Source organism: Dermacentor andersoni, chromosome 3 (assembly GCF_023375885.2).
Source record: "Dermacentor andersoni chromosome 3, qqDerAnde1_hic_scaffold, whole genome shotgun sequence".
In the NCBI taxonomy this organism is placed as follows: Eukaryota; Metazoa; Arthropoda; class Arachnida; order Ixodida; family Ixodidae; genus Dermacentor; species Dermacentor andersoni.
This window is the reverse complement of record NC_092816.1, coordinates 46,637,169-46,648,899: the sequence shown is the minus strand read 5'-3', so window position 1 is coordinate 46,648,899 and position 11,731 is coordinate 46,637,169.

Below are 11,731 nucleotides of genomic sequence, written 5' to 3'. Positions count from 1 at the left end.
ACGGGAAAGCGATTTGTAAAAATGAATTGGCGAAAGTCTGCTATGCGGGTCCTTAGACCCCTAGCATTCCACTGAAAGATCGACGCACTTTTAACTTCAGTGCGGAAGGGGACTATTGGTCGAGCCATGATGCTCAAACGATGCTAGCAAGCACTGGATTTAGTGCATCTAGTATTTGCAGAGCACTTCGAGCTGCTGGGGTTTGCAGCTTGTTCAGTATGATGCGCATTGTATTAATTAGCGATTGCAGCATATTAGCCACCTGCTTGTCTTGGTCGCACAAATCACTGACAGTAGACTTCGGGGGTTGTCCAGCAAAATTTTGCTGTGATTCTGTCGGTGGATGCTGTCGTTTCGGTAGAGCCGGCCAAGATTCTGCAGGTGTGGTCTTCTCAGTTGCGTTGTTCTTCGCGGTCCTTTCGACAGTGTCTGGCCCGGGCGGCAGAGGAGGAGGAGGTGTCGTAGGAAGTGGCATGCGCGTCGCAGAGACAACAGCCTTCCTTGAGGGGCGCCGGCGACGGGAACGTCGCTTCCTGACTTTTTCGGCTGCTTCGCGATGAGATGAATGATCTCTCGCCATCTCTTTCAAGATAGCCATTTCCTTCTTAATATGCGGGCATTTCCTCGAGGAAGCTTCGTGTGACCCTCCGCAGTTTGAACATTTCATTAGTGTCGCGCCACATTTATCTGCAGCGTGGGGCTCGGCGCAACGGGGGCATGCGGCCTGATTTTCACAGACGCTGCTCACGTGTCCCAGTCTCATGCATTTGCGGCACTGAAGAGGTTTCGCAATGAAAGGCCGCACTGCATGTCTGAAGTGTCCCACCTTAACATGCGAGGGTATATATTTACCCTTGAATGCAATCTTCACGCAGCGTGAACTGCCTAGCCGCTTGACATCAACAATGACCTCATCTTTGGCTGGCTTGATAAGAATCGGCAAGTCGTTAGTAAGGATGGCGACGTCTACGTCGTAGATAACGCCACAGACTACGTCAGATCCCAGAGGGATGTAAGAGCGCACCTGAATGCCATCGATGTCCGTTACGCTGCGTAGAGTGTTCAGAGCAGCCGCATGTTGGACATCAACCGCCAGTAGATTTTTCCGAGTGTTGACTCGAATGTCCGATATTTCATTTGGCACCAGGGCTTCCAGTGACATCGACACAGATTGCCTGTTGAGTAGCTTCATGTTGACGGTGGGAAGCAAGGGCACGAATATGATGGTATTGGCGTCCGGCCTCTGCGTGTGTCTTACTGTTTGCGTGCTTGATGATGAGGACGTCCTGGTGTTTCTTCTCTTCGCTCTGCGGCTCTGCACCAGCTGGAAGTCGTCATCGGAAGTGTCCTCGCTGCTGAGAGAGTAGACATGGGTGTCCTCGCTGTCGCTGTCGCTCTGCTGACCGTTCCGCTTCCTGGAGGCAGCCGCCGCTGACGCCGCCGTCGCCGGCAGACGTGCGGGGTCGTCCACTTCCATTACGACCGAGCAGGGAGCGAGGACCAGCGGATGAACTTAGATTTTCAGAGAAATAAACTGGAGCAAGGAAGAACAGCTCTGTGTCAAAAACACTTCGTCGTCGTCGTTTCACATTTCACATTAGGGAGTATCATAATCGCCGGTGAACTTTTTTTAAGGGTGTAAACAGTTTTAGAGTGTAATGCATAGCCATGCTGTAGCTACAAGTCGTCATACAGCCTACACAAAGTAATTTAAAGCGCCAGCTGGCACTCTTGCGAGGGAGCAGTTTACAGCTGTGATTATACACTAACGGCTGGCATTCTCAATTTTTACTCGAACTTTCGCTTAGGAACAACGCTAAAACGTGCGCGGCCTCCTTTTTGTTTGTCCCTTGCCTGCGCCGTCGGAACGCGGCGGCAATGATTAGAAAATGGGAGCTCTCGACTTTTAGGGTAATGCGCCCCCCCACTGACCCCATGATGGCCACCCACTGCGTCAGAGCGTCCGCGTCGGCGGTGTTATCGGCACGCAGGTTGTCTGCCAGTGCTCACGGGAAAGCGCTAAGTGCTGTGGCGTTACAAGTCTGCCCCCCCACCCCCCACCACACACACACATACACAAGTCCCCTATCTGTCCTCTTAACTGTACTCTAATGTCATTGCGAAACAACTCGCACTGATGTCTTTTGTTGTTGTTTTCTTTCCATCTCTCTCTTTTGCGACCGCGTCCGTGTTTTTATACGATTGAGCAACCTGACGTTAATGATACCATGCAGCCTATATTGCATCTCAGTCTAGATAAAGTGTACGTACGCAACGCGGGGCCTAGTCAAGCTTGCCGAAACGTAATGATTTGGTACGTACGAGTTTGATTTCTTTAGTTTGGGCTCCCGTGTTTCAACACTAATTGCCATGCGCCATTGACATCGCGTGTGCCAACTCCAACGTCTCACAGAACGTTAAAAGGACTGGAGACTTTCTTGAAGCATTCTAGATTGTTTGGATCGTTTGATAAAGAAAGGGGAGGTGGGGGAGAGATTATTAGACACATGACACACAAGAGATGTCAGAAAAGGTGACACGAACCAATTGAAACGGTAAAAATAGCTTGTAAGTTCGCAAGTTATCGTAAGGTAAAAATGCAGCGCGCAGAAACCGGAGCAGAGCAGCGAAGCTGTGAGCGCCGTATTACGTATGCAATGGGGCCTTTTTCTCCCTTCTCCACTTCCCTAGCAGAGTATAGCATGTAGGCGAATACTTCTACGCCAGCAAACCTCACTGCTTTTAAATGAAGAGCTCTCTCTGTTTGTCTCTCTGTCTTTCTCTCTGGGCTGATCGGTGTATACAGACACACTCGGCGAAAGAAAACGCAACACTTGCGATAGATGGCTGTTCTTGTTTTCTTTCACTGGTCCCATGTGCTACGTTGTGCCGCCCCAAGCACAGTCAACAAAGTTGATTTAATGCGCCACCCATGCAGAGGCGCGATCATCACCGGAGTGTGGCTAACGAGCTCGGAAGAAGCGTTCCGCAAGGGTGACACGGCGCATCGCAGGTCTTATTGCCGTGACGGCCGACTGCGATGGTTCTCTCGGCGTGGGCTTCTCTGCGACGGCTGCGCGGCGGATCGTCGCGCAGCGCTCGAATGCTCGCCGTCGCCGATGGTGGCACGTGACAGCAGCATCTATGTACAAGCAGGGAGGGGCGCACCGCGTTCGCAGAATACGGGATGTGGCGAAACGGGGCGGTGCGCATTAAAGCTGCAGCTTCGGCTGCAGCGTTCGCCTTCGCGCGTGCTGTAATTATATGTGCTTCCCGATTAGGAGCGGGACGTTGGAAGACAGAAGAGGCACCCGCCGACCGTCGCAGTATAGAGACGCACGCCGGTAACGGACAGATGAAGGTGTGTCTGCCGGCGGGCAGACAGGGGTGAAAGTATACGCGTCATGGTCACGCAGAGCTTTTCAGAGAGAGGTCCGCGTTATCAAATTACGTAATGAACTTCGCTAATGAAGAACAACATATATACGTATTGGTGGATCCAGAGGAAATCTCAATATGTATGTATGTATGTATGTATGTATGTATGTATGTATGTATGTATGTGTGTGTGTATGTATGTATGTATGTATGTATGTATGTATGTATGTATGTATGTATGTATGTATGTATGTATGTATGTATGTATGTATGTATGTACGTATGTATGTATGTATTCTCACACTGTAATAACTTTCGCAGTCACCTACGCACCCATTTTCGACATTTTTCCTGCTCTTTCGCCGTGCTACACTCGGGGTGGATGGTTAGACCGCAGGCCGCCGAGCGAGCCAAACCAGCTGCCGCTTCGAGCGGCGCTCTTCGTCGGGAACAATCAAGAGAAGGTTACCCAAGCTAAGTTGGGCGACATTGACTCTACTAATGATGCGACGCGATGGGCGCAACCATCCGATTCCTGCGCAGACTCATGACGACAATCCGCATGACGTCAGCTCCTTGACGTCACTAATGCAAAACTCGTTCGGGGGGAGCACCAAAGGGGGATACGCAAGCGCGCGTCCGTTAACGATTCGAAGAATATACGGTGCTGCAGCGGTACTTGATTTGCGCCACGAACAAATGTCAGAGAACAACCTCGGATTCAACGAAGTTAGCCCTCGTGCGTCGGTAACTATACATACGACTCGTCAGAAAATGATCATTGCGGGTTTAAACAAGTCGCACCAAGTGACGCAGGGCTAACGGATGTGCTAACGGGGCATGCGATAAGCACAAAAGGTTTAAGGGCGGCCCCGTCGTCTTTCAAGAATTTTCCGACTAAGTCTCACAAACTCAATATACGATGCAGCGAAGGTTAATGCTTGTGTCAGCCGATCAGTATAAACGAGAACCAGCTGAGTGCTCCAGAGAAGAAAGCCTCGCCTGTTGTACGCTACTAATACCGCCGTGAAGCTCCCGTCCGGTCGTCGTAGCATGCAGAGCTATCACAGGTGAAAAATGGAGGAACCGCTTCTTCTGGTTGTCCCTTTTGCTGTTTGGCTGACGGAACACACAGCCTTCGTTGTACGACATGGTGGATGGAGCAGTTGCTAATTTCTGATAGGAAGTGGCCATCAGCTCATAGGAAAGGGAAAAGCATTAAAGGAAGGCAGGCAAAGCGGTGAAACATATAGAGTCCAGGAGGCTCGGGCCACAAGCGTTGGAGCTCGTTCATAACCTGTAAGCCTCTGAGTCCGCTACCCGTGTCCTTTCGTGGAAAAGATAGCGCCCGCTGTTCGCCCGCATTTGCGGACATGTTCAGAAGAGATGCCGCAAATCCGCCTAGTCCGCCAGAACCGAGCAATGGCAATATGCTTGAGGGGTTCAGTTCCGGTACATTGTCCAGGATGTGAGGACCACCGGAGTAAAAGCGCCCCTACAATTCCAGATCGGCTCCAGCTGCACCGCCGGAACCTGGGACAAACCAGGCGTAAACCGGACAGCGCGCGGTGGAACCAAGACTCGCGTTCTTGCTTGCCAGATCTTAATCTTCTCGGCCAGGAGTGTTGCTCGGTGGTCCACTAACGTGACCGTGCGAGTTTTCATATGGAGCAGTCTTACCTGGCGTCTCACATCAGCGCATTTCGACACCTCTTTATTTCGTCTTTCAGTCTAATCACGCAAAGCAATCTTCAACAAAGTCTTTCCCTGTCTGTTTTCTCTCTTTCAGCAACGAAAGAGTCCTATATACGACAGTCCTCGACGAGGGTGGTGACATGGGCTTGTTTGTCGGTCATCATTGAAAGGTATCTGTATAGCGCAACAAAACAAAGACGCAAGAAGGAACGAAGACGAAGACAAGCGCTTGTCTTCGTCTTCGTTTCTTCTTGTGTCTTGAAGGTCGCCATCTTGCCGCCGAGCAGTGCGGACGTGTTTCGCATGGGCTGCCGACTTTCGACCGTTTTTTGGCAACTTTACGGACTACGACGACCCGGGAACATCACACCGAGGTCAGTGAGGGTGCTGTGCACCTAACCGCTACGTTTTTGGAGACAAGACCTGCTCATAGCCAGATTTCGGGCACTTCTCCCCCGAGCCGCACGTAGTCGTGCTGGGCCTACTTTAGGCCTAACGCGACTAGGGCCTCTCCCTGCCGCCGCCGGCGAAGACCGCCGCCGCCGGCGCCGAGCCCGTATGGAGTGTACCGTGGATGGGGAGGATATCTCCCCGGAAGAATACAACAACGAAAAGCTCTGGACCTCTGCCATCAAGGCCCACGACCGCGTCCACCCTAGGAAGAAGAATGCGACGCCGCTTGCGTCATCCATCACGACCGACGACGGCAACGGCAAGGCCGCCGAGAAAGAGAAATCGGCCGCTGGCCGACCAACAATCAGAAGAAGGAGACCGCTTCCTCGCCTCCCGGCCACGGATTATAAAGTGGTTTTCAGACCGAAAGGAGGCCTCGATCTCCGTTTACACACCGCCACCACCCTCCTGCAAACGGTATGCCAGGGGTCCGACACGGACATCGCTACAGCTCGAAAGCAAGACCAGGTGCGTGTCAACCCAACCAATAATTCTTTCACCGTGAGCTCTCCATCGGCGGAGAGAGTCAAGAAATATGTCAGTCTACAAAACCTCAGAATCATCGACCAGATATACCCTGTCAATGCTTACATTGCGGCCCCGGACGAAGCTATCAAGGGAATCGCCTACAACGTGCTCGAAGACCAAACCCACGAGGAAATCCTCGAAGACATCCAGGACCTCAACAAAGGGTGCCAAATTGCAGAAGCAAGAAGGCTAGGCAAGACCTCATCGGTACTAATAACCTTTACTGGAACCCAAAAGGTACCCAGCCAAATCCGTTTGTTCGGAGGACTATACCCGTGCTACCCCTTCCGTGCCAAAACGGAAGCCTGCTTTAACTGCCGACGGGCCGGACACAGAGCCGACGTTTGCCCGAGGGAAAGGACCAACCTATGCAACCGCTGCGGGACGCAACACCCTGCAAAGGAGAAACCGGACTGCACCCCAAAATGCATCCTGTGCAACGGAGATCATTTCACGGGCACCAGAAGCTGCAAGGCCCGCTTCGAAAGACCCCACTACAGGGCAAGAAAACCCACCGAAAGCCAATGGCAACGCGGACAACAAGACAGCGGAAGACACCATTCCAGGAGCCGGGAAAGGTCCAACTCCAGCCAAAGAAGCTGGAGAAGCCGGAGCCGCTCCATCTCCTTCCCTCCCCTCCCGAAAGCCGACAGTCAAGGACGCCCAAAACAGGTGAGCTGGAAACCGCAGACCTCCCGAGAAAGAGATGGCAACGCAGAGCTCAGGGCTATGATTGAAAGACAAAATGAAACAATCAAAGAGCTTAAGGAAATCATTGTAAACTTACAGGGTAGAAACTCCCCCCAGAAGGAAACACAAAGCTCAAAACAACGCACCCCTTCTACGATACCCAACAGCTCAGTACCCCCCTCCGCGGCATCCTCGCGTGCCTCGTCACCACAACGAAGCCCCCCGGCTAAAAAGAGAACGATCGAAACGGTCAAAGACGTGGAAAGCCCCACCCTAAACGATGTAATTCACCTAATCCAAGGCATGAACACCCGACTTGATCGCATGGAGGAGAAGATGGCAGCAACCGAAGACAGAATCAGGGCAGACATGAAGGAACAAATTGGTGCATTAGCTACGCAGCTAAACGGACGCATGGACGCCCTCGAGACCAGACTAAGCCAAACAGAGGCTACCGTAGCCACGATACAAACTCAACTCGCAGATCATGCTGAGCAACTTGCAGCGATCTCACTATCCAAATCCGGTCTCATCAACACTCAGGTACAAAGATCAAACCAATATGGAGGGAAACCTTAAGGAAATCAAAATATGGCAGTGGAACTGCAGGGGCTTCCGCCCAAAGCGGGAGAACCTACAACTCCACATCCAAAACTTAGACAAGCCGGCAATACCGGACATCATAGCACTGCAAGAAACGCTAACTAAAGCCAAACTCAGGAACTACAAAACGTACGAAAAAACGGGAGCGCAGAACCCGCGTGCGGCCGTCTTGGTCCACAGAAACCTGACCGCTGTCGAACACGAAATAGACACGAAGGACGCGGACTGCCTCCTCGTGGAAATAATTCCACAGAAAAAAGGACAAGCGAGCCTATTTCTTCTCAACATATATAGCGCCCCCAGATCGAACCACCCCCCGATAATAGAGGCAGTTAACAAAACACTCAGGCTCTGTGGACACAAGCCACTATTAATAGTAGGCGACTTTAACGCCAGGAACACGGCCTGGGGCTACAAAATAAACAACAAGAAGGGCACCGCCATATGGAATTACATACAAGACGAAGGCCTAACATTACTGAATGATCCGCTACAACCCACGCGAATAGGAAACAGTGTGCAGATGAACACCAGCCCCGACCTCACGATCAGTAAGAACGTGGGAGAAGGGAAATGGAGGAACACCGCCTGTAGCCTAGGCAGCGATCATTATATAATCGAAACCACCATCCCGGCCACATCGCTAAAGAAGAAAGGGCGGAAAGAGATCACGATTACCGACTGGGACAAATTTAGACTCATTAGAGCACGAGACGAACCCACCACCATAGACGACCTCGACAAATGGGTTGAACAGCTAGGCAAGGACGTCAAAACCGCGACCAAAAGCATACCAGTCACAGCAGAAACACACGCAATAGACAACAGACTACTACACATGTGGCAAGCACACGAAAGCCTTCAAAAGAGATGGCTCAAACAAAAACACAACAGAAGACTGAAGCTCAAAATTACTCGCCTAGTTAAAGAAATAGAACACCACGCACAGGAGCTGGTCAAACAACAATGGGGTCAAACATGCGACCAGATGAATGGAAAACTGGGTCTAAAAGACACGTGGCACCTACTCAGGTACCTCCTAGACCCTGAAAATTGTAAGACGGCACATAACAAGAACATCAGCCGCATTATACACGAACACCCCCTTCAAGACGACGAACTCCTCGACGAACTCAGGAGTAGATATGTAGATACCTCCGACAAGGAAACGCTTCCCGAATACAAAGGACCTCCGAATCCAGGAATGGACGAGGAAATAACGACGGCGGAGGTGAGGGCGGCGCTACACAAACTCCGCACATCCTCTGCCCCGGGAGCGGACGGAATCACAAACCGAACCTTGAGAAACCTGGATGAGGAATCAATCAAAGCTATCACACAACTCTTCAACCAATGCTGGGAAAAGGGCAAGCTGCCGGCAGCGTGGAAACACGCAAAGATAACCTTCATACCGAAACCAGGGAAGAGCCTACAAATACAAAATTTGAGACCTATCTCCCTCACTTCATGCCTGGGCAAATTGCTAGAACACGTGATTCTAGGTCGCCTGCAAGAACACATGGACAAGCACGAACTCTTCCCCAGCACAATGTTGGGCTTTAGACAACACCTCTCCACACAAGACCTCATGCTTAGACTATCGGAGGAGGTCATTAACCCTATTCACAGCAAACGAACCAAAGCAATCCTAGCTCTGGATTTAACCAAAGCATTCGACAAAATCAAGCACGAGGCTATCACGGAAGCCCTTTCAAATCTAGGAGTAGGCGAGCGAGCCCACACCTACGTCAAAGCCTTCCTATCCGCTAGGACGGCAGAAATACACTTCGGGTCACTCACATCCGACCCTTTCACACTGGGAAGCAGAGGAACGCCGCAAGGATCGGTACTCTCACCCCTCCTTTTCAATGTCGCGCTCATATCCATGGCACAGCTGCTCGAAGGAATACCAAACCTATCGCATTCCCTATACGCAGACGACATTACACTCTGGGTAACCAAAGGGAACGACGGAGAGATCGAGCACCTACTGCAAACTGGAGCAGACGTAGTCTCGGAACACGCCAGAAAGATAGGATTATCGTGCTCCCCGCAAAAATCTGAACTTCTAGTCATGAGATATAATCCACGAGGCCATACAAAAACCTCAGTCCCTATAGAAGTATACGTGGACGGCACCCTAGTTCCCGAGGTCCAAACGATCCGGATACTAGGTATGCACCTACAAAACAACGGCAAAAACACAGTGACTATCAGCAAACTTACGGCATGCGTGAACCAAACCAACCGTTTGATCCGACGCATCGCCAACAAACACTTTGGGATGAAGGAAGTGGATCTTAGGCGTCTAATCCAGGCTTTCGTGCTCAGCCGTTTCGTGTACTCCCTCCCATATCTCAACCTGTATAAAGCGGAGAAGGAAAAGGTAAACTGCCTGATAAGACAAACCTACAAGGCGGCGCTCCACCTGCCGAGATACACATCCACCGAGAGACTTCTGAAAATGGGCGTCCACAACACGCTGGACGAACTAGTTGAAGCACACAGAACAGCCCAATACGGAAGATTAACCAAGACACCTGCGGGAAGACACATCCTAAGGAAACTAAGCATCCCGTACCACAGCACTCAAACAAACGTCGGGCCCATACCCAGAGACATCTTCAATCGCCTCAGGGTTGACCCAATCCCAAAGAACATGCATCCGGAGTATCACAGCAAACGGAGACAGGCCCGGGCCAAAGCACTCCAGAAACACTATGCAAACCACGAGGAGGCGGTATACGTAGACGTAGCCGAACTCGGAGAACGCGACGCTTTCTCCGCAGGGGTAGTAGGAAACGACCTCAAACCAATCACCGCGGTCACCATTTTTGGAAGGCACGCGGAAGAAGCGGAAGAAGCCGCGATAGCAATAGCTATCACAAATACCGCAGCCAGAATAATTTTCTGCGACTCCAAGACGGCAGTGCGTAATTTTGCCAAAGGCAGAACCCACGAACCGGCGCTACAAATTCTAAAGAAAGTACATTTCACGCCCCGCCAGATCAAAATCATCTGGATCCCTGCGCACTCGTCCCATCCCGGGAACGAAGCGGCTCACAATTTCGCCCGAGGACTCGTCAACCGGGCAGTGAGCCAACCGATCCTGCGAGGAGCAAAAGAGCGCATGATAACCTACCACGAAATTACGCAATACTATAAAAACGAAAGACTCGAATACCCACCCCCTGACAATTCCTTAACCAAAAACCAGCAGGCGACGTGGAGGCAACTCCAAACACACACCTTCCCCAACCCGTACAAACTATCCATAGTCTACCCAGGGACACACTCCCCCGAATGTACGCTATGCGAGGCCGACAAAGCCGATTTAGCACACATCTTACACGGATGCCCTGAGCTCAAACCTAGAGCCGAATGGCAGCTATCCAACCGAGAGCAGTGGGAGGCTGCGGTGACCAGCTCGGAACCCGCGGTTCAACTGCGGGCCGTGACCTGGGCTTTAGAAGTCGCCGTAAGACACGGTCTGACGGCCACCTCACGAAGCCATCATGACTTCCCACATCTAAACTCATAAATCATTTTCTGTTGACGAATTAAAGTTTTTACCACCACCACCTTCTTGTGTCTTTGTTTTGTTGCGGTATACAGATGCCTTTCAATGACGACACTCCTCAGCCATGGCAGCGCACTTGGAGGACATTCCGAAGGGCATAATCGGTCGCCGGGTTAATCTGAAGTTGGGGCGGTCATTTCGTCCCGCACGCGTACAATTTCCGCGCGCGGCATCCGAAAAGGAGGCTATATACGGTAATGAGGTCAGCAGGTTTCCGTGACGTAATCTTCGCTTCGACTGCGCGTGCGTTGCTCCGTCCGAGCACGGTGTGTAACGCTGACGCAACGGCAGCGCGACTCCCGACACCCACCGGGTCCCGTGATCGGTCGCAGCGGTGCGCACCTCGGCGTAGCAGCGGGAGCGTAGCTGTACGCGCACGCATGAAACGCGGCGGCAGCGGCGGCTTCGACGAAACGACGCCACTTCGTCTTCGCGACGCGCCGGGAGAAAAATCCCACGCGCTGTCGACGCGAGGACGCCGCGCCGCCGCCGTGCGCGGATGCCACCCACGATCACGCGCACTCCTTACGGGCGCTTCGATTCGGCGGCGACAACTCTTGTGATGACGCCGCGCGCGCTTTTCCCGCCCGCCATCTTAGAAGGCTCCGGCTTGGACCCGTCTCGGTGGCTCCTCCCGTGGCTACGGAGCTCAGATGCAGAGCACGAGGCTGTGGGTTGCGGGTTCGGTATGCGCGACCGCGACGGCAGCATCTGGGTGGGGGCATCATGCAGAAACGGTCGTCAGGTGCAAGGTAAAGAAAAGCGCCATGGAGGTTGTAAAAAAAAAAAAAAAAGACAATCCGG